Below are 21,818 nucleotides of genomic sequence, written 5' to 3' on the forward strand. Positions count from 1 at the left end.
TGTCTTCGACTCTCCTCTTCCCCAGCTTGTCTATCCTCATTTCCCCTCTTCCCCAGCACTTTCTGTCCTCTTCTCTCCTCTTCCCCAGCACTTTCTGTCCTTGTCTGTCCCCTTCCCCTGCACTGTCTGTCGTCGTCTCTCCTCTTCCACAGCAAAGTCATTCCTCATTTCTCCTCTTCCCCAGCACTGTCATTCCTCATCTCCCCTCTTCCCCAGCACTGTCTGTCCTCATCTCTACTCTTCCGCAACACCGTCTGTCCTCATCTCCCATCTTCCGCAGCGCTGTCTGTCCTCATCTCTCCTCTTCCGCAGCAGCGTCTGTCCTCATTCTCTCCTCTTCCCCAGCACTGTCTGTCCTCATCTCCCCTCTCTCCCAACACTGTCCCTCCTCATCTCCCCTCTTCCCCAGCACTGTCTGTCCTCATCTCTACTCTTCCGCAACACCGTCTGTCCTCATCTCCCATCTTCCCCAGGTTGTCTATCCCCATCTCCCCACTTCCCCAGCACTGTCTGTCCTCATCTCCCCTCTTCCCCAGCACTGTCTGTCATCATCTCTCCTCGTCCCCAGCATTGTCTGTCCTCTTCCCCAGCACTGTCTATCCTCATGTCCCCTCTTCCCCAGCACTGTCTTTCCTCATCTCCCCTCCTCCCCAGCACCGTCTTTCCTCATCTCCCATCTTCCCCAGCAACGTCTTTCCTCATCTGTCCTCTTCTCCAGCACTGTCTGTCCTCATCTCTACTCTTCCTCAGCACTGTTTTTCCTCATCTCTCTTCTTCCTCAGCACTGTCTATCTCCACTTACCCTCTTCCGCAGCACTGTTGGTCCTGACCTGTCCTCTCCCCCAGCACTGTCTGTCCTTATCTCCCCTCTTCCCCAGCACTGTCTGTCCTCATATCTCTTCTTCCCCAGCTTGTCTATCCCCATCTCCCCACTTCCCCAGCACTGTCTGTCCTCATCTCCCCTCTTCCCCAGCACTGTCTGTCATCATCTCTCCTCTTCCCCAGCATTGTCTGTCCTCTTCCCCAGCACTGTCTGTCCTCATGTCCCCTCTTCGCCAGCACTGTCTGTCCTCATCTCTCCTCTTCCCCAGCACTGTCTATCCCCAGCTCCACTCTTCCCCAGCACTGTCTGTCCTTGTCTCTCCCCTTCCCCTGCACTGTCTGTCTTCGACTCTCCTCTTCCCCAGCTTGTCTATCCTCATTTCCCCTCTTCCCCAGCACTTTCTGTCCTCTTCTCTCCTCTTCCCCAGCACTTTCTGTCCTTGTCTGTCCCCTTCCCCTGCACTGTCTGTCGTCGTCTCTCCTCTTCCACAGCAAAGTCATTCCTCATTTCTCCTCTTCCCCAGCACTGTCATTCCTCATCTCCCCTCTTCCCCAGCACTGTCTGTCCTCATCTCTACTCTTCCGCAACACCGTCTGTCCTCATCTCCCATCTTCCGCAGCGCTGTCTGTCCTCATCTCTCCTCTTCCGCAGCAGCGTCTGTCCTCATTCTCTCCTCTTCCCCAGCACTGTCTGTCCTCATCTCCCCTCTCTCCCAACACTGTCCCTCCTCATCTCCCCTCTTCCCCAGCACTGTTGTCCTCATCTCCTCTCTTCCGCAGCACTGTCTGTCCTTATCTCTCTTCTTCCCCAGCACTGTCTGTCCTCATCTCCCCTCTCCCCCAACAATGTCCCTCCTCATCTCTCCTCTTCCGTAGCACCGTCTGTCCTCATCTCCCCTCTTCCCCAGCACTGTCTGTCATCATCTCTCCTCTTCCCCAGCATTGTCTGTCCTCTTCCCCAGCACTGTCTGTCCTCATGTCCCCTCTTCCCCAGCACTGTCTTTCCTCATCTCCCCTCTTCCCCAGCACTGTCTTTCCTCATCTCCCATCTTCCCCAGCACCGTCTTTCCTCATCTGTCCTCTTCTCCAGCACTGTCTGTCCTCATCTCTACTCTTCCTCAGCACTGTTTTTCCTCATCTCTCTTCTTCCTCAGCACTGTCTATCTCAACTTACCCTCTTCCGCAGCACTGTTTGTCCTGACCTGTCCTCTCCCCCAGCACTGTCTGTCCTTATCTCCCCTCTTCCCCAGCACTGTCTGTCCTCATATCTCTTCTTCCCCAGCTTGTCTATCCCCATCTCCCCACTTCCCCAGCACTGTCTGTCCTCATCTCCCCTCTTCCGCAGCACTGTCTGTCATCATCTCTCCTCTTCCCCAGCATTGTCTGTCCTCTTCCCCAGCACTGTCTGTCCTCATGTCCCCTCTTCGCCAGCACTGTCTGTCCTCATCTCTCCTCTTCCCCAGCACTGTCTATCCCCAGCTCCACTCTTCCCCAGCACTGTCTGTCCTTGTCTCTCCCCTTCCCCTGCACTGTCTGTCTTCGACTCTCCTCTTCCCCAGCTTGTCTATCCTCATTTCCCCTCTTCCCCAGCATGTCTGACCTCTTCTCTCCTCTTCCCCAGCACTTTCTGTCCTTGTCTGTCCCCTTCCCCTGCACTGTCTGTCGTCGTCTCTCCTCTTCCACAGCAAAGTCATTCCTCATCTCCCCTCTTCCCCAGCACTGTCTGTCCTCATCTCTACTCTTCCGCAACACCGTCTGTCCTCATCTCCCCTCTTCCCCAGCACTGTCTGTCCTCATCTCTACTCTTCCGCAACACCGTCTGTCCTCATCTCCCATCTTCCCCAGCACTGTCTGTCCTCATCTCTCCTCTTCCACAGCAGCGTCTGTCCTCATTCTCTCCTCTACCCCAGCACTGTCTGTCCTCATCTCCCCTCTTCCCCAGCACTGTTGTCCTCATCTTCTCTCTTCCGCAGCACTGTCTGTCCTTATCTCTCTTCTTCCCCAGCACTGTCTGTCCTCATCTCCCCTCTCCCCCAACAATGTCCCTCCTCATCTCTCCTCTTCCGTAGCACCGTCTGTCCTCATCTCCCCTCTTCCCCAGCACTGTCTGTCATCATCTCTCCTCTTCCCCAGCATTGACTGTCCTCTTCCCCAGCACAGTCTGTCCTCATGTCCCCTCTTCCCCAGCACTGTCTGTCCTCATCTCTCCTCTTCCCCAGCACTGTCTGTCCTCATCTCCCCTCCTCCCCAGCACTCTCTGTCTTCATCTCCTCTCTTCCGCAGCACTGTCTGTTCTCATCTCCACTCTTCTCCAGCACTGTCTGTCCTCATCTCCCCTCCTCCCCAGCACTGTCTGTCTTCATCTCCTCTCTTCCCCACCACTGTCTGTCATCATCTCTCCTCTTCCCCAGCACTGTCTTTCCTCATCTCCCCTCTTCCCCAGCACTGTCTTTCCTCATCTCCCATCTTCCCCAGCACCGTCTTTCCTCATCTGTCCTCTTCCCCAGCTCTGTCTGTCCTCATCTCTACTCTTCCACAGCACTGTCTGTCCTCATCTCTCTTCTTCCTCAGCACTGTCTATCTCAACTTACCCTCTTCCGCAGCAGTGTTTGTCCTGACCTGTCCTCTCCCCCAGCACTGTCTGTCCTTATCTCCCCTCTTCCCCAGCACTGTCTGTCCTGATCTCCCCTCTTCCGCAGCACTGTCTGTCCTCATCTCTACTCTTCCACAGCACTGTCTGTCCTCATCTCTCTTCTTCCTCAGCACTGTCCATCTCAACTTACCCTCTTCCGCAGCAGTGTTTGTCCTGACCTGTCCTCTCCCCCAGCACTGTCTGTCCTTATCTCCCCTCTTCCCCAGCACTGTCTGTCCTGATCTCCCCTCTTCCACAGCACTGTCTGTCCTCATCTCCCCTCTTCCCCAGCACTGTCTGTCCTCATATCTCCTCTTCCCCAGCTTGTCTATCCCCATCTCCCCACTTCCCCAGCACTGTCTGTCCTCATCTCCCCTCTTCCCCAGCACTGTCTGTCCTCATATCTCCTCTTCCCCAGCTTGTCTATCCCCATCTCCCCACTTCCCCAGCACTGTTTGTCACCATCTCTCCTCTTCCCCAGCATTTTCTGTCCTCTTTCCCAGCACCGTCTTTCCTATTCTGTCCTCTTCCCCAGCACTGTCTGTCCTCATCTCTCCTCTTCTCCAGCACTGTCTATCCCCAGCTCCACTCTTCCCCAGCACTGTCTGTCCTTGTCTCTCCCCTTCCCCTGCACTGTCTGTCTTCGTCTCTCCTCTTCCCCAGCTTGTCTATCCTCATTTCCCCTCTTCCCCAGCACTGTCTGTCCTCTTCTCCCCTCTTCCCCTGCAGTGTCTTTCCTCATCTCTCCTCTTCCCCAGCACCGTCTTTCCTCATCTGTCCTCTTCCCCAGCACTGTCTGTCCTCTTCTCTCCTCTTCCTCAGCACTGTTTGTCCTCATCTGTCTTCTTCCTCAGCACTGTCTATCTCCACTTACCCTCTTCCCCAGCACTGTCTGTACTCATATCTCCTCTTCCCCAGGTTGTCTATCCCCATCTCCCCACTTCCCCAGCACTGTCTGTCCTCATCTCCCCTCTTCCCCAGCACTGTCTGTCATCATCTCTCCTCGTCCCCAGCATTGTCTGTCCTCTTCCCCAGCACTGTCTGTACTCATGTCCCCTCTTCCCCAGCACTGTCTTTCCTCATCTCCCCTCCTCCCCAGCACCGTCTTTCCTCATCTCCCATCTTCCCCAGCAACGTCTTTCCTCATCTGTCCTCTTCTCCAGCACTGTCTGTCCTCATCTCTACTCTTCCTCAGCACTGTTTTTCCTCATCTCTCTTCTTCCTCAGCACTGTCTATCTCCACTTACCCTCTTCCGCAGCACTGTTTGTCCTGACCTGTCCTCTCCCCCAGCACTGTCTGTCCTTATCTCCCCTCTTCCCCAGCACTGTCTGTCCTCATATCTCTTCTTCCCCAGCTTGTCTATCCCCATCTCCCCACTTCCCCAGCACTGTCTGTCCTCATCTCCCCTCTTCCCCAGCACTGTCTGTCATCATCTCTCCTCTTCCCCAGCATTGTCTGTCCTCTTCCCCAGCACTGTCTGTCCTCATGTCCCCTCTTCGCCAGCACTGTCTGTCCTCATCTCTCCTCTTCCCCAGCACTGTCTATCCCCAGCTCCACTCTTCCCCAGCACTGTCTGTCCTTGTCTCTCCCCTTCCCCTGCACTGTCTGTCTTCGACTCTCCTCTTCCCCAGCTTGTCTATCCTCATTTCCCCTCTTCCCCAGCACTGTCTGTCCTCTTCTCTCCTCTTCCCCAGAACTTTCTGTCCTTGTCTGTCCCCTTCCCCTGCACTGTCTGTCGTCGTCTCTCCTCTTCCACAGCAAAGTCATTCCTCATCTCTCCTCTTCCCCAGCACTGTCATTCCTCATCTCCCCTCTTCCCCAGCACTGTCTGTCCTCATCTCTACTCTTCCGCAACACCGTCTGTCCTCATCTCCCATCTTCCCCAGGTTGTCTATCCCCATCTCCCCACTTCCCCAGCACTGTCTGTCCTCATCTCCCCTCTTCCCCAGCACTGTCTGTCATCATCTCTCCTCGTCCCCAGCATTGTCTGTCCTCTTCCCCAGCACTGTCTATCCTCATGTCCCCTCTTCCCCAGCACTGTCTTTCCTCATCTCCCCTCCTCCCCAGCACCGTCTTTCCTCATCTCCCATCTTCCCCAGCAACGTCTTTCCTCATCTGTCCTCTTCTCCAGCACTGTCTGTCCTCATCTCTACTCTTCCTCAGCACTGTTTTTCCTCATCTCTCTTCTTCCTCAGCACTGTCTATCTCCACTTACCCTCTTCCGCAGCACTGTTTGTCCTGACCTGTCCTCTCCCCCAGCACTGTCTGTCCTTATCTCCCCTCTTCCCCAGCACTGTCTGTCCTCATATCTCTTCTTCCCCAGCTTGTCTATCCCCATCTCCCCACTTCCCCAGCACTGTCTGTCCTCATCTCCCCTCTTCCCCAGCACTGTCTGTCATCATCTCTCCTCTTCCCCAGCACTGTCTGTCCTCATCTCCCCTCTTCCCCAGCACTGTCTGTCATCATCTCTCCTCTTCCCCAGCATTGTCTGTCCTCTTCCCCAGCACTGTCTGTCCTCATGTCCCCTCTTCGCCAGCACTGTCTGTCCTCATCTCTCCTCTTCCCCAGCACTGTCTATCCCCAGCTCCACTCTTCCCCAGCACTGTCTGTCCTTGTCTCTCCCCTTCCCCTGCACTGTCTGTCTTCGACTCTCCTCTTCCCCAGCTTGTCTATCCTCATTTCCCCTCTTCCCCAGCACTTTCTGTCCTCTTCTCTCCTCTTCCCCAGCACTTTCTGTCCTTGTCTGTCCCCTTCCCCTGCACTGTCTGTCGTCGTCTCTCCTCTTCCACAGCAAAGTCATTCCTCATTTCTCCTCTTCCCCAGCACTGTCATTCCTCATCTCCCCTCTTCCCCAGCACTGTCTGTCCTCATCTCTACTCTTCCGCAACACCGTCTGTCCTCATCTCCCATCTTCCGCAGCGCTGTCTGTCCTCATCTCTCCTCTTCCGCAGCAGCGTCTGTCCTCATTCTCTCCTCTTCCCCAGCACTGTCTGTCCTCATCTCCCCTCTCTCCCAACACTGTCCCTCCTCATCTCCCCTCTTCCCCAGCACTGTTGTCCTCATCTCCTCTCTTCCGCAGCACTGTCTGTCCTTATCTCTCTTCTTCCCCAGCACTGTCTGTCCTCATCTCCCCTCTCCCCCAACAATGTCCCTCCTCATCTCTCCTCTTCCGTAGCACCGTCTGTCCTCATCTCCCCTCTTCCCCAGCACTGTCTGTCATCATCTCTCCTCTTCCCCAGCATTGTCTGTCCTCTTCCCCAGCACAGTCTGTCCTCATGTCCCCTCTTCCCCAGGACTGTCTGTCCTCATCTCTCCTCTTCCCCAGCACTGTCTATCCCCAGCTCCACTCTTCCCCAGCACTGTCTGTCCTTGTCTCTCCCCTTCCCCTGCACTGTCTGTCTTCGTCTCTCCTCTTCCCCAGCTTGTCTATCCTCATTTCCCCTCTTCCCCAGCACTGTCTGTCCTCTTCTCTCCTCTTCCCCAGCACTTTCTGTCCTTGTCTGTCCCCTTCCCCTGCACTGTCTTTCGTCGTCTCTCCTCTTCCACAGCAAAGTCATTCCTCATCTCTCCTCTTCCCCAGCACTGTCATTCCTCATCTCCCCTCTTCCCCAGCACTGTCTGTCCTCATCTCTACTCTTCCGCAACACCGTCTGTTCTCATCTCCCCTCTTCCCCAGCACTGTCTGTCCTCATCTCTACTCTTCCGCAACACTGTCTGTCCTCATCTCCCATCTTCCCCAGCACTGTCTGTCCTCATCTCTCCTCTTCCGCAGCAGCGTCTGTCCTCATTCTCTCCTCTTCCCCAGCACTGTCTGTCCTCATTGCCCCTCTCCCCCAACACTGTCCCTCCTCATCTCCCCTCTTCCCCAGCACTGTTGTCCCCATCTCCTCTCTTCCGCAGCACTGTCTGTCCTTATCTCTCTTCTTCCCCAGCACTGTCTGTCCTCATCTCCCCTCTCCCCCAACAATGTCCCTCCTCATCTCTCCTCTTCCGCAGCACCGTCTGTCCTCATCTCCCCTCTTCCCCAGCACTGTCTGTCCTCATCTCTACTCTTCCGCAGCACCGTCTGTACTCATCTCCCCTATTCCCCTGCACTGTCTGTCCTCATCTCCCCTTTCACCAGCAGTGTCTGTCCTCATTTCTCCTCTACTCCAGCACTGTCTGTCCTCATCTCCCCTCTTCCTCAGCACTGTCTTTCCTTATCTCCCCTCTCCCCCAGCACTGTCTTTCCTCATCTGTCATCTTCCTCAGCACTGAATGTCCTCTTCCCCAGCACTCTCTGTCTACATCTCCTCTCTTCCGCAGCACTGTCTGTCCTCATCTCCACTCTTCTCCAGCACTGTCTTCCCTCATCTCCCCTCCTCCCCAGCACTGTCTGTCTTCATCTCCTCTCTTCCGCAACACTGTCTGTCCTCATCTCTCCTCTTCCCCAGCACTGTCTGTCCTCATCTCCCCTCCTCCCCAGCACTCTCTGTCTTCATCTCCTCTCTTCCGCAGCACTGTCTGTCCTCATCTCCACTCTTCTCCAGCACTGTCTGTCCTCATCTCCCCTCCTCCCCAGCACTGTCTGTCTTCATCTCCTCTCTTCCCCACCACTGTCTGTTATCATCTCTCCTCTTCCCCAGCACTGTCTTTCCTCATCTCCCCTCTTCCCCAGCACTGTCTTTCCTCATCTCCCATCTTCCCCAGCACCGTCTTTCCTCATCTGTCCTCTTCCCCAGCACTGTCTGTCCTCATCTCTACTCTTCCACAGCACTGTCTGTCCTCATCTCTCTTCTTCCTCAGCACTGTCTATCTCAACTTACCCTCTTCCGCAGCAGTGTTTGTCCTGACCTGTCCTCTCCCCCAGCACTGTCTGTCCTTATCTCCCCTCTTCCCCAGCACTGTCTGTCCTGATCTCCCCTCTTCCGCAGCACTGTCTGTCCTCATCTCCCCTCTTCCCCAGCACTGTCTGTCCTCATATCTCCTCTTCCCCAGCTTGTCTATCCCCATCTCCCCACTTCCCCAGCACTGTCTGTCCTCATCTCCACTCTTCCCAAGCACTGTCTGTCCTTGTCTCTCCCCTTCCCCTGCACTGTCTGCCTTCGTTTCTCCTCTTCCCCAGCTTGTCTATCCTCATTTCCCGCCTTCCCCAGCACTTTCTGTGCTCATCTCCCCTCTTCCCCAGCATTGTCTGTCATCATCTCTCCTCTTCCCCAGCATTTTCTGTCCTCTTCCCCAGCACTGTCTGTCCTCATGTCCCCTTTCCACTGCACTGTCTTTCCTCATCTCTCCTCTTCCCCAGCACCGTCTTTCCTCATATGTCCTCTTCCCCAGCACTGTCTGTCCTCTTCTCTCCTCTTCCTCAGCACTGTTTGTCCTCATCTCTCTTCTTCCTCAGCACTGTTTATCTCCACTTACCCTCTTCCGCAACACTGTTTGTCCTGACCTGTCCTCTCCCCCAGCACTGTCTTTCCTTATCTCCCCTCTTCCCCAGCACTGTCTGTCCTCATAGCTCCTCTTCCCCAGCTTGTCCATCCCCATCTCCGCAACTCCCCAGCACTGTCTGTCCTCACTCCCCTCTTCCCCAGCACTGTCTGAAATCATCTCTCCTCTTCCCCAGCATTGTCTGTCCTCTTCCCCAGCACTGTCTGTCCTCATGTCCCCTCTTCCCAACACTGCCGGCCTCATCTCTCCTCTTCCCCAGCACTGTCTATCCCCTGCTCCACTCTTCCACAGCACTGTCTGTCCTTGTCTCACCCCTTCCCCTGCACTGTCTGTCTTCGTCTCTCCTCTTCCCCAGCTTGTCTATCCTCATTTCCCCTCTTCCCCAGCAATGTCTGTCCTCTTCTCTCCTCTTCCCCAGCACTGTCTGTCCTCATGTCCCCTCTTCCCCAGCACTGTCTGTCCTCATCTCTCCTCTTCCCCAGCACTGTCTATCCCCAGCTCCACTCTTCCCCAGCACTGTCTGTCCTTGTCTCTCCCCTTCCCCTGCACTGTCTGTCTTCGTCTCTCCTCTTCCCCAGCTTGTCTATCCTCATTTCCCCTCTTCCCCAGCACTGTCTGTCCTCTTCTCTCCTCTTCCCCAGCACTTTCTGTTCTTGTCTGTCCCCTTCCCCTGCACTGTCTGTCGTCGTCTCTCCTCTTCCACAGCAAAGTCATTCCTCATCTCTCCTCTTCCCCAGCACTGTCATTCCTCATCTCCCCTCTTCCCCAGCACTGTCTGTCCTCATCTCTACTCTTCAGCTACACCGTCTGTCCTCATCTCCCCTCTTCCCCAGCACTGTCTGTCCTCATCTCTACTCTTCCGCAACACCGTCTGTCCTCATCTCCCATCTTCCCCAGCACTGTCTGTCCTCATCTCTCCTCTTCCGCAGCAGCGTCTGTCCTCATTCTCTCCTCTTCCCCAGCACTGTCTGTCCTCATCTCCCCTCTCCCCCAACAATGTCCCTCCTCATCTCCCCTCTTCCCCAGCACTGTTGTCCTCATCTCCTCTCTTCCGCAGCACTGTCTGTCCTTATCTCGCTTCTTCCCCAGCACTGTCTGCCCTCATCTCCCCTCTTTTGCAGCACTCTCTGTCCTCATCTCCCCTCCTCCCCAGCACTGTCTGTCATCATCCTCCTCTTCCCCATCATTGTCTGTCCTCTTCCCCAGCACTGTCTTTCCTAATTCTCTCCTATTCCCCAGCACAGTCTGTCCTCATCTGCCCCCTTACCGAGAAATGTCTGTCTTCATCTCTCCCCTTGCCCAGCACTATCTCCCCTCAACTCCCATCTTCCACAATACTGTTTGTCCTCATCTCTCATCTTCCCTAGCACTGTCTGTCCTTATGTTCCCTCTTCCCCAGCACTGTCGGTCCTCATCTCCCCTCTTCCCAAGCACTGTCTGTCCTCATCTCCCCTCTTCCTCAGCACTGTCGGTCCTCATCTCCGCTCTTCCCCAGCCCTGTCTGTCCTCATCTCTCCTCTTCTCCAGCAGTGTCTGTTCTCATCTCTTTTCTTCCCCAGCACTGTTTCTCCTCATCTCCCCTTTCCCCAGCACTGTCTGTCCTCATTTGTCCTCTTCCCCAGCATGTCTGTCCTCATCTCCCCTTTCCCCAGCACTGTCTGTCCTCATTTCTCCTCTACTCTTGCACTGTCTGTCCTCATCTCCCCTCTTCCTCAGCACTGTCTTTCCTTATATCCCCTCTCCCCCAGCACTGTCTTTCCTCATCTGTCATCTTCCTCAGCACTGAATGTCCTCTTCCCCAGCACTGTCTGTCCTCATCTCTCCTCTTCCGCAGCACCGTCTGTCTTCATCTCCCCTCTTCCCAGCACTTTCTGTCCTCATCTCTACTCTTCCGCAGCACCGTCTGTACTCATCTCCCCTCTTCCCCTGCAATGTCTGTCATCATCTCCCCTTTCCCCAGCACTGTCTGTCCTCATTTATCCTCTACTCCAGCACTGTCTGTTCTCATCTCCCCTCTTCCTCAGCACTGTCTTTCCTTATCTCCCCTCTCCCCCAGCACTGTCTTTCCTCATCTGTCATCTTCCTCAGCACTGAATGTCCTCTTCCCCAGCACTGTCTGTCCTCATCTCTCCTCTTCCACAGCACCGTCTGTCCTCATCTCCCCTCTTCCACAGCACTGTCTGTCCTCATCTCCCCTCCTCCCCAGCACTGTCTGTCTTCATCTCCTCTCTTCCGCAGCACTGTCTGTCCTCATCTCCATTCTTCTCCAGCACTCTCTTCCCTCATCTCCCCTCTTCCGCAGCACTGTCTCTCCTCATCTCCCCTCTTCCCCAGCACTGTCTGGGCTCTTCTCCTCTCTTCCGCAGCACTGTCTGTCCTCATCTCTCTTCTTCCCCAGCACTGTCTGCCCTCATCTCCCCTCTTCCGCAACACTGTCTGTCCTCATCTCCCCTCTTCCCCAGCACTGTCTGGGCTCTTCTCCTCTCTTCCGCAGCACTGTCTGTCCTCATCTCTCTTCTTCCCCAGCACTGTCTGCCCTCATCTCCCCTCTTCCGCAACACTGTCTGTCCTCATCTCCCCTCTTCCCCTGCACTGTCTTTCATCATCTCTCCTCGTCCCCAGCATTGTCTGTCCTCTTCCCCAGCACTGTCTGTCCTCATGTCCCCTCTTCCCCAGCACTGTCTTTCCTCATCTCCCCTCTTCCCCAGCGCTGTCTTTCCTCATCTCCCATCTTCCCCAGCACCGTCTTTCCTCATCTGTCCTCTTCCCCAGCACTGTCTGTCCTCACATCTACTCTTCCTCAGCACTGTTTTTCCTCATCTCTCTTCTTCCTCAGCACTGTCTATCTCCACTTACCCACATCCGAAGCACTGTTTGTCCTGACCTGTCCTCTCCCCCAGCACTGTCTGTCCTTATCTCCCCTCTTCCCCAGCACTGTCTGTCCTCATATCTCCTCTTCCCCAGCTTGTCTATCCCCATCTCCCCACTTCCCCAGCACTGTCTGTCCTCATCTCCCCTCTTCCCCAGCACTGTCTGTCATCATCTCTCCTCTTCCCCAGCATTGTCTGTCCTCTTCCCCAGCACTGTCTGTCCTCATGTCCCCTCTTCCCCAGCACTGTCTGTCCTCATCTCTCCTCTTCCCCAGCACTGTCTATCCCCAGCTCCACTCTTCCCCAGCACTGTCTGTCCTTGTCTCTCCCCTTCCACTGCACTGTCTGTCTTCGTCTCTCCTCTTCCCCAGCTTGTCTATCCTCATTTCCCCTCTTCCCCAGCATTGTCTGTCCTCTTCTCTCCTCTTCCCCAGCACTTTCTGTCCTTGTCTGTCCCCTTCCCCTGCACTGTCTGTCGTCGTCTCTCCTCTTCCACAGCAAAGTCATTCCTCATCTCTCCTCTTCCCCAGCACTGTCATTCCTCATCTCCCCTCTTCCCCAGCACTGTCTGTCCTCATCTCTACTCTTCCGCAACACCGTCTGTCCTCATCTCCCCTCTTTCGCAGCACTGTCTGTCCTCATCTCTACACTTCCGCAACACCGTCTGTCCTCATCTCCCATCTTCCCCAGCACTGTCTGTCCTCATCTCTGCTCTTCCGCAGTACCGTCTGTCCTCATTCTCTCCTCTTCCCCAGCACTGTCTGTCCTCATCTCCCCTCTCCCCCAACAATGTCCCTCCTCATCTCCCCTATTCCCCAGCACTGTTGTCCTCATCTCCTCTCTTCCACAGCACTGTCTGTCCTTATCTCTCTTCTTCCCCAGCACTGTCTGCCCTCATCTCCCCTCTTTCGCAGCACTGTCTGTCCTCATCTCCCCTCCTCCCCAGCACTGTCTGTCATCATCCTCCTCTTCCCCATCATTGTCTGTCCTCTTCCCCAGCACTGTCTGTCCTCATTCTCTCCTCTTCCCCAGCACAGTCTGTCCTCATCTGCCCCCTTACCGAGAACTGTCTGTCTTCATCTCTCCCCTTGCCCAGCACTATCTCCCCTCAACTCCCCTCTTCCACAGTACTGTTTGTCTTCATCTCTCCTCTTCCCTAGCACTGTCTGTCCTTATGTTCCCTCTTCCCCAGCACTGTCGGTCCTCATCTCCCCTCTTCCCAAGCACTGTCTGTCCTCATCTCCCCTCTTCCTCAGCACTGTCGGTCCTCATCTCCGCTCTTCCCCAGCCCTGTCTGTCCTCATCTCTCCTCTTCTCCAGCAGTGTCTGTCCTCATCTCTTCTCTTCCCCAGCACTGTTTCTCCTCATCTCCCCTTTCCCCAGCACTGTCTGTCCTCATTTGTCCTCTTCCCCAGCATGTCTGTCCTCATCTCCCCTTTCCCCAGCACTGTCTGTCCTCATTTCTCCTCTACTCCAGCACTGTCTGTCCTCATCTCCCCTCTTCCTCAGCACTGTCTTTCCTTAACTCCCCTCTCCCCCAGCACTGTCTTTCCTCATCTGTCATCTTCCTCAGCACTGAATGTCCTCTTCCCCAGCACTGTCTGTCCTCATCTCTCCTCTTCCGCAGCACCGTCTGTCCTCATCTCCCCTCTTCCCAGCACTGTCTGTCCTCATCTCTAGTCTTGCGCAGCACCGTCTGTACTCATCTCCCCTCTTCCCCAGCAATGTCTGTCCTCATCTCCCCTTTCCCCAGCACTGTCTGTCCTCATTTCTCCTCTACTCCAGCACTGTCTGTCCTCATCACCCCTCTTCCTCAGCACTGTCTTTCCTTATCTCCCCTCTCCCCCAGCACTGTCTTTCCTCATCTGTCATCTTCCTCAGCGCTGAATGTCCTCTTCCCCAGCACTGTCTGTCCTCATCTCTCGTCTTCCACAGCACTGTGTGTCCTCCTCTCCCCTCCTCCCCAGCACTGTCTGTCTTCATCTCCTCTCTTCTGCAGCACTGTCTGTCCTCATCTCCACTCTTCTCCAGCACTGTCTTCCCTCATCTCCCCTCTTCTGCAGCACTGTCTGTGCTCACCTCCCCTCTTCCCCAGCATTGTCTCTCACCATCTCTCCCCTTCCCCAGCATTGTCTGTCCCCATTCTCCCCTTCCCCTGCACTGTCTGTCTTCATCTCTCACATTCCCCAGCACTGTCTGTCTTCATCTCTTCCCTTCCCCAGCACTGTCTGCCCTCATCTCCCCTCTTTCCCAGCACTGACTGTCCTCATCTCTCTTCTTCCTCAGAACTGGTTATCTCCATTTCCCCTCTTCCGCAGCACTGTTTGTCCTGATCTGTCCTCTCCCCCATCACTGTCTGTACTCATCTCTCCTCTTCCCCAACTTGTCTATCCCCATCTCCCCTCTTCCCCAGCACTGTCTGTCCTCATCACCCCTCTTCCCCAGCTTGTCTATCCCCATCTCCCCTCTTCCCCTGCACGGCCTGTCCTCATCTCCCCTCTTCCCCAGCACAATCTATCCTCATCTCTCCTCTCCCCCAGGACTGTCTCTCCTCATCAGTCCCCTTCCCCAGCACTGTCTGTCCTCATCTCCCCTCTGCCCCAGAACTGTCTGTCCTCATCACTCATCTTCTCCAACACTCTCGGCCTTCAAATGCCCTCCCCCCAACACTGTCTGACCCCAAAACACCTCTTGGCCAGAACTGACTGTCCTCATCTGTCCCCTTCCACAGCACTGTCTGTCCTCATCTCCACTGTCCCTCAGCAATGTCTGTCCTCAACTCCCTCTTCCGCAGCAATTTCTGTCCTCACATCTCCCCTTCCGCGGCACTATCTGCTGTCATCTCGACTCTTCCCCAGCACTGTCTGTCCACATCTCTCCTCTACCCCAGCACTGTCTGTCCACATCTCTCCTCTTCCCCAGCACTGTCTGTCCACATCTCTCCCCTTACCCAGCACTGTCTGTCCTCATCTCCCATCTCCCCCAGCACTGTCTGTCCTCATCTCTCCTCTCCCCCACTATTGTCTGTCCTCATCTTCCCTCTTCCCCAGCACTGTCTGTCCTCATCTCCCCTCTTCCCCAGCACTGTCTGTCCTCATCTCCCCTCTTCCCCAGCACTGTCTGTCCTAATCTCTACTCTTCTGCAGCACCGTCTGTCCTCATCTCCCCTCTTCCCCAGCACTGCCTGTCCTCATCTCCCCTCTTCCCCAGCACTGTCTGTCCTAATCTCTACTCTTCTGCAGCACCGTCTGTACTCATCTCCCCTCTTCCACAGCACTGTCTGTCCTCATCTCTCCCCTTCCCCAGCACTGTCTGTCCTCATCTCTCCACTTCCTCAGCACTGTCCTCATCTCTCACCTTCCCCAGCACTGCCTGCCCTCATCTCCCATCTCCCCCAGCACTGTCTGTAGCCATCTCTGCTCTTCTCCAGCACCTTCTGTCCTCAAATCTCCTCTTTCCCAGCACTGTCTGTCATCATCTCCGCTCGTCCCCAGCACCGTCTGTCCTCAACTCTCCTCTTCCCAAGTGTTGTCTGTCCTCAATTCCCCTCTTCCCCAGCACTGTCTGTCCTCATCTCCCTTCCCTCCCAGCTCTGTCTGTCTCAATCGCTCCCAGCCCAGCACTCTCTGCCCTCACCTCCCTACTTCCCCTGCATTGTCTCTCACCATCTCTCCCCTTCCCCAGCAATGTCTGTCCCCATTTTTCCCCTTCCCCTGCACTGTCTGTTTTCATCTCTCACCTTCCCCAGTACTATCTATCTTCATCTCTCCCCTTCCCCAGCACTGTCTGTCCTCATCTCTCTTCTTCCTCAAAACTGGTTATCTCCATTTCCCCTCTTCTGCAGCACTGTTTGTCCTGATCTGTCCTCTCCCCCATCACAGTCTGTTCTCTTCTCTCCTCTTCCCCTGCACTGTCTGTCCTTGTCTCTCCCCTTCCCCTGCACTGTCTGTTGTCGTCTCTCCTCTTCCCCAGCACTGTCATTCCTTTACTCTCCTCTTCCCCAGCACTGTCATTCCTCATTTCCCCTCTTCCCCAGCACTGTCTGTCCTCATCTCTACTCTTCCGCAACACCGTCTGCACTCATCTCCCATCTTCCCCAGCACTGTCAGTCCTCATCTCTGCTCTTCCCCAGCTCTGTCTGTCCTCATCTCCCATCTTCCCCAGCACTGTCTGTCCTCATCTCTCCTCTTCCCCAGCATTGTCTGTCCTCTTCCCCAGCACTGTCTGTCCTCATTCTCTCCTCTTCTGCAGCACTGTCTGTCCTCATCTGCCCCCTTTCCCAGAACTGTCTGAATTTTTCTCTCCCCTTGTCCAGCACTATCTCCCCTCAATTCCCCTCTTCCACAGCACTGTCTGTCCTCATCCTCCCTCTTCCTCAGCAATGTCTGTCCTCATCTCCCCTCTTCCCCAGCACCGTCTGTCCTCATCTCCGCTCTTCCCCAGCACTGTCTGTCCTCATCTCTCCTCTTCTCCAACAATGTCTCTCCTCATCTCTCCTCTTCTCCAGCAGTGTCTGTCCTCATCTCTCCTCTTCCCCAGCTTCTCTAGCCCCATCTCCCCACTTCCCCAGCACTGTCTATCCCCAGCTCCCCTCTTCCCCAGCACTGTCTGTCCTCATCTCTCCTCTTCCCCAACACTGTCTGTCCTCATCTCTCCTCTTCCTCCGCACTGTCTGTCCTCATCTCTACCCTCCCCCAGCACTGTCTGTCCTCATCTTTCTCCTTCACAAACAGGGTCTATCCTCATCTCCCCTCTTCCCCAGCACTGTCTGTCCTCATCTCCCCTCTTCCCCAGCAATGTCTGTCCTCATCTCTCCTCTTTCCCTGCACTGTCATTACTCATCTTTCTCCTTCCCAAACAATGTCTGTCCTCATCTCCCCTCTTCGCCAGCACTGTCTGTCCTCATCTCTCCTCTTCAACAACACTCTTTGTCATCATCTGTCCTCTCCCCCAGCACTGTCTGTCCTCATCTGTCCTCTCCCACAGCTCTGTGTGTCCTCATCTGTCCTTTGCCCCAGAATTGTCTGTTCTCATCTCCCCTGTTCCACAGCAATGTCTGTGCTCAACTCCCCTCTTCCCCAGTGCTGTCAGTACACATCTCTCCTCTTCCCCAGCACTGTCTGTCCTCATCGGTCCTCTTCCCCAACAATGTCTGTCCTCATCTCCCCTCCTCCCAAGCACCTTCTGTCCTCATCTGTCCTCTCCCCCAGCACTGTCGGTCCTCATCTTTCCTCTCCCACAGCTCTGTGTGTCCTCATCTGTCCTCTGCCACAGAATTGTCTGTCCTCATCTCCCCTGTTCCCCAGCACTGTCTGTCCTCTTCTCTCCTCCTCCCCAGCACTGTCTGTCCTCATCTGTCCTCTTCCTCTGCACTGCCTGTCCACATCTCTCCTCTTCCCCAGCACGTTCTGTCCTCATCTCTCCTCTTCCCCAGAACTGTCTGTCCTCATCTCCCCTCTTCCTCAGCACTATCTGTCCTCATGTGCCCTCTTCCCTAGCACTGTCTGTCCTCATCTCTCCTCTTTCTCAGCACTGGATTTACTCATCAGCCCTATCTCCCAGCACTGTCTCATTTCTCCTCTTCCTCAGCACTGTCTGTCCTCATCGCTACCCCCCCCCAGCACTGTCTGTCCTCATCTTTCTCCATCACAAACAGTGTCTATCCTCTTCCCCAGCACTGTCTGTCCTCATCTCCCCTCTTCCTCAGCACTATCTGTCCTCATCTCTACTCTTCCCTAGCACTGTCTGTCCTCATCTCACCTTTTCCCCAAAAATATCTTTCCTCATCTGTCCTCTTCCTCTGCACTGCCTGTCCCCATCTCCCCTCTTCACCAGCACTGTCTGTCCTCATCTCTCCTCTTCAGCAGCACTGTCTGTCCTCATCTCCCCTCTTCCTCAGCACTATCTGTCCTCGTGTGCCTTCTTCCCTAGCACTGTCTGTCCTCATCTCCCCTCTTCCCCAGCACTGGATTTACTCATCAGCCCTATCTCCCAGCACTGTCTCATCTCTCCTCTTCCTCAGCACTGTCTGTCCTCATCTCTACCCTCCCCCCGCACCATCTGTCCTCATGTCTCCTCTTCCCCTGCACTGTCTGTCCTCATCTGCCCTCCTCCCCAGCACTGTCTGTCCGCATCTCTCCGCTTCCCCAGCACTGTGTGTCTTCATCTCTCCTCTCCCCCAGCTTTTTGTGTCCTCTTCTGTCCTCTTCCCAAGCACTGTCTGTCCTCCTCACCCCTCTTCACCAGCACAGTCTGTCCTCATCTCTCCTCTTGACCAGCACTGTCTGCTCATCTCCCCTCTTCACCAGAACTGTCTGTCTACATTTCTCCTCTTCCCCAGCACTGTCTGTCCTAATCTCTCCTCTTCCCCAGCACTGTCTGTCTTCATCTCTCCTCTTCTCCAGCACTGTCTGTCCTCATTTACCTCTTCCCTAGCACTGTCTGTCCTCATCTCCCCTATTCCCTAGCAATATCTTTCCTGTAGGCCTTCTCTCCCAGCACTGTCTGTCCACATCTCTCCTCTTCCCCAGCACTGTCTGTCCACATCTCTCCTCTTCCCCAGCACTGTCTGTCCTCATCTCGCCCGTTCCTCAGAACTGTCTGTCCGCAACTCTCCTCTTCCGCAGCACTGTCTGTCCTCATCTCTCCCCATCCCCTGCTTTGTCTGTCCTCATCTCTCCTCTTCACCAGCACTGTCTGCCCTCATCTCTCCCCTCCCCCAGCACTCTCTGCCCTCATCTTTCTCCTTCCCAAACACTGTCTGTCCTCATCTCCCCTCTTCCCTAGCACTGTCAGTCCTCATCTTTCTCCTTCCCAAACAATGTCTGTCCTCATCTCCCCTCTTTGCCAGCACTGTCTGTCCTCATCTGTCCCCTTCCTCAGCCCTGTCGGTCCTCATCTCTCCTCTTCCCCAACACTGTCTGTCCTCATCTCCCGGCTTCCACAGCACTGTCTGTCCTCAACTCTCCTCTTCAACAGCACTCTTTGCCATCATCTGTCCTCTCCCCCAGCATTGTCTGCCCACATCTTTCCCCTTCCCAAACACCTTCTGTCCTCATCTGTCCTCTGCCCCAGAATTGTCTGTCCTCATCTCCAATGTCTGTGCTCAACTCTCCTCTTACTCAGCGCTGTCCGTACACATCTCTCCTCTTCCCCAGCACTGTCTGTACTCTTCTCTCCTCCTCCCCAGCACTGTCTGTCCTCATCTGTCCTCTTCCTCTGCAATGTCTGTCCACATCTCTCCTCTTCCCCAGCACTGTCTGTCCCCATCTCCCCTCTTCACCAGGACTGTCTGTCCTCATCTGCCCTGCTCCTCAACACTGTCTTTCCTCATTGCCCCTCGCTCCCAGCACTGTCCGTCCTCATCTCTCCTCTTCACAGGCACTTTCTGTCCTCATCTCTCCTCTTCCACAGCACTTTCTGTCCTCATCTCTCCTCTTCCACAGCACTTTCTGTCCTCATCTCTCCTCTTCCCCAGCATTGTCTGTCCTCAATCTCTCCGCTTCCCCAACATTTTGTGTCATCTTCTGTCCTCTTCCCCAGAACTGTCTGTCCTCATCTCTCCTCTTCCCAAGCACTGTCTGTCCTCTTCTCTCCTCCTCCCCTCACTGCCTGTCCTCATCTTTCTCCTTCCCCTGCACAGTCTGTCCCCATCTGTCCTTTTCCACGCACTGTCTGTCCTCATCTCTCCTCTTCCCCAGCACCTGCTGTCACCATCTCCCCTCTTCACCTGTACTGTCTGTCCTCATCTCCCCCTTCCTCAGCATTGTCTGTCCTCATCTCTTCTCTTCCCCAGCACTGTCTGTCTCATCTCTCCCCGTCCCCTGAAGTGTCTCTCCTCATCTCTCCTCTTGCCCAGCACTGTCTCTCCTCATCTCTCCTCTTCCCAAGCACTGTCTGTCCTCTTCTCTCCTCCTCCCCTCACTGCCTGTCCTCATCTTTCTCCTTCCCCTGCACAGTCTGTCCCCATCTGTCCTTTTCCACGCACTGTCTGTCCTCATCTCTCCTCTTCCCCAGCACCTGCTGTCACCATCTCCCCTCTTCACCTGTACTGTCTGTCCTCATCTCCCCCTTCCTCAGCATTGTCTGTCCTCATCTCTTCTCTTCCCCAGCACTGTCTGTCTCATCTCTCCCCGTCCCCTGAAGTGTCTCTCCTCATCTCTCCTCTTGCCCAGCACTGTCTCTCCTCATCTCTCCTCTTCCCCAGCACTGTCTGTCCTCATTACTCCTCTTCCACAGCACTGTCTGTCCTCAGCTTTCTCCTTTACAACAGTGTCTTTCCTCATCTCTCCTCTTCCCCAGCACTGACTGTCCTCATCTCCCCTCTTCCCCAGGACTGTCTGTCCTCATCTGCCCTCCTCCTCAGCAGTGTCTGTCCTCATCGCCCCTCGCTCCCAGCACTGTCCGTCCTCATCTCTCCTCTTCCACAGCACTGTCTGTACTCATCTCTCCTCTTCCCCAGAACTTTCTGTCTTCATCTATACTCTTCCCCAGCACTGCCTGTCCTCATCTCCCCTCTTCCACAGCACTGTCTGTCTTCATCACCCCTATCGCCCAACACTTTCTGTGCACATCTCTCCTCTTCCACAGCACAGTCTGTCCTCATTTCTCCCCTCCCCCCGCACTGTCTGTCCTCATCTTTCTCCTTCACAAACAGTGTCTATCCTCATCTCTCCTCTTCCCCAGCACTGACTGTCCTCATCTCTCCCCTTCCCCCGCACTGACTGTCCTCATCTCCGTTCTTCCCCAGCAGTGTCAGTCCTCAACTGTCCCCTTCCCCAGCCGTGTCAGTCCTCATCTGTCCTCTTCATCTGCACTCCCTGTCCTCATCTCTCCTCTTCCCCAGCACTGTCTGTCCTCATCTGACCTCCTCCTCTGCGCTGTCTGTCCTCATCTCTTCTCTTCCCCAGCACTGTCTGTCTCATCTCTCCCCGTCCCCTGAAGTGTCTCTCCTCATCTCTCCTCTTGCCCAGCACTGTCTCTCCTCATCTCTCCTCTTCCCCAGCACTGTCTGTCCTCATTTCTCCTCTTCCACAGCACTGTCTGTCCTCAGCTTTCTCCTTCACAACAGTGTCTTTCCTCATCTCTCCTCTTCCCCAGCACTGACTGTCCTCATCTCCCCTCTTCCCCAGGACTGTCTGTCCTCATCTCTTCTCTTCCACAGCACTGTCTGTCCTCATCTCTCCTCTTCTACAGCAATGTCTGTCATCATCTGTCCCTTTCCTCAGCACTATCGGTCCTCATCTCTCCTGTTCCCTAACACTGTCTGTACTCATCTCTCTTCTTCAACCGCAATGTTTGTCATCATCTGTGCTCTCCCTCAGGACTGTCTGTCCTCATCTTCCTCCTTCCCAAACACCTTCTCTCCTCATCTGTCCTCTCCCCCAGCACTGTCTGTCCTCATCTTTCCTCTCCCCCAGCTCTGTGTGTCATCATCTGTCCTCTGCCCCAGAATTGTCTGTCCTCATCTCCCCTGTTCCACAGCAATGTCTGTGCTCAACTCCCCTCTTCCCCACCGCTGTCCATCCTAATCTCTCCTCTTCCCCAGCACTGTCTGTCCTCATCTCTCCTCTTCCCTAGCACTGTCTGTCCTCATCTCTCCTCTTCCCCAGAACTGTCTGTCCTCATCTCTCCTCTTCCCCAGGACCGCCTGTCCTCATCTCTCCTCTTCCTCAGCACTATCTGTCCTCATCTGCCCTCTTCCCTAGCACTGTCTGTCCTCATCTCCCCTCTTCCCCAGCACTGGATGTACTCAACACCCCTATCTCCCAGCACTGTCTGTCCTCATCTCCACCCTTCCTTAGCATTGTCTGTCCTCATCTCTTCTCTTCCCCAGCACTGTCTGCCCTCATCTCTCTCCTTCCCCTGCACTGTCTGTCCTCATCTCGCCTCTTCCCCAGCACTGTCTGTCCTCATCTCTCCTCTTCCCCAGCACTGTCTGTCCTCATCTCTCCTCTTCCTCCGCACTGTCTGTCCTCATCTCTACCCTCCCCCAGCACTGTCTGTCCTCATCTTTCTCCTTCACAAACAGTGTCTATCCTCATCTCCCCTCTTCCCCAGCACTGTC

Source organism: Carcharodon carcharias, chromosome 28 (genome assembly GCF_017639515.1).
Source record: "Carcharodon carcharias isolate sCarCar2 chromosome 28, sCarCar2.pri, whole genome shotgun sequence".
NCBI classification, from domain to species: Eukaryota; Metazoa; Chordata; class Chondrichthyes; order Lamniformes; family Lamnidae; genus Carcharodon; species Carcharodon carcharias.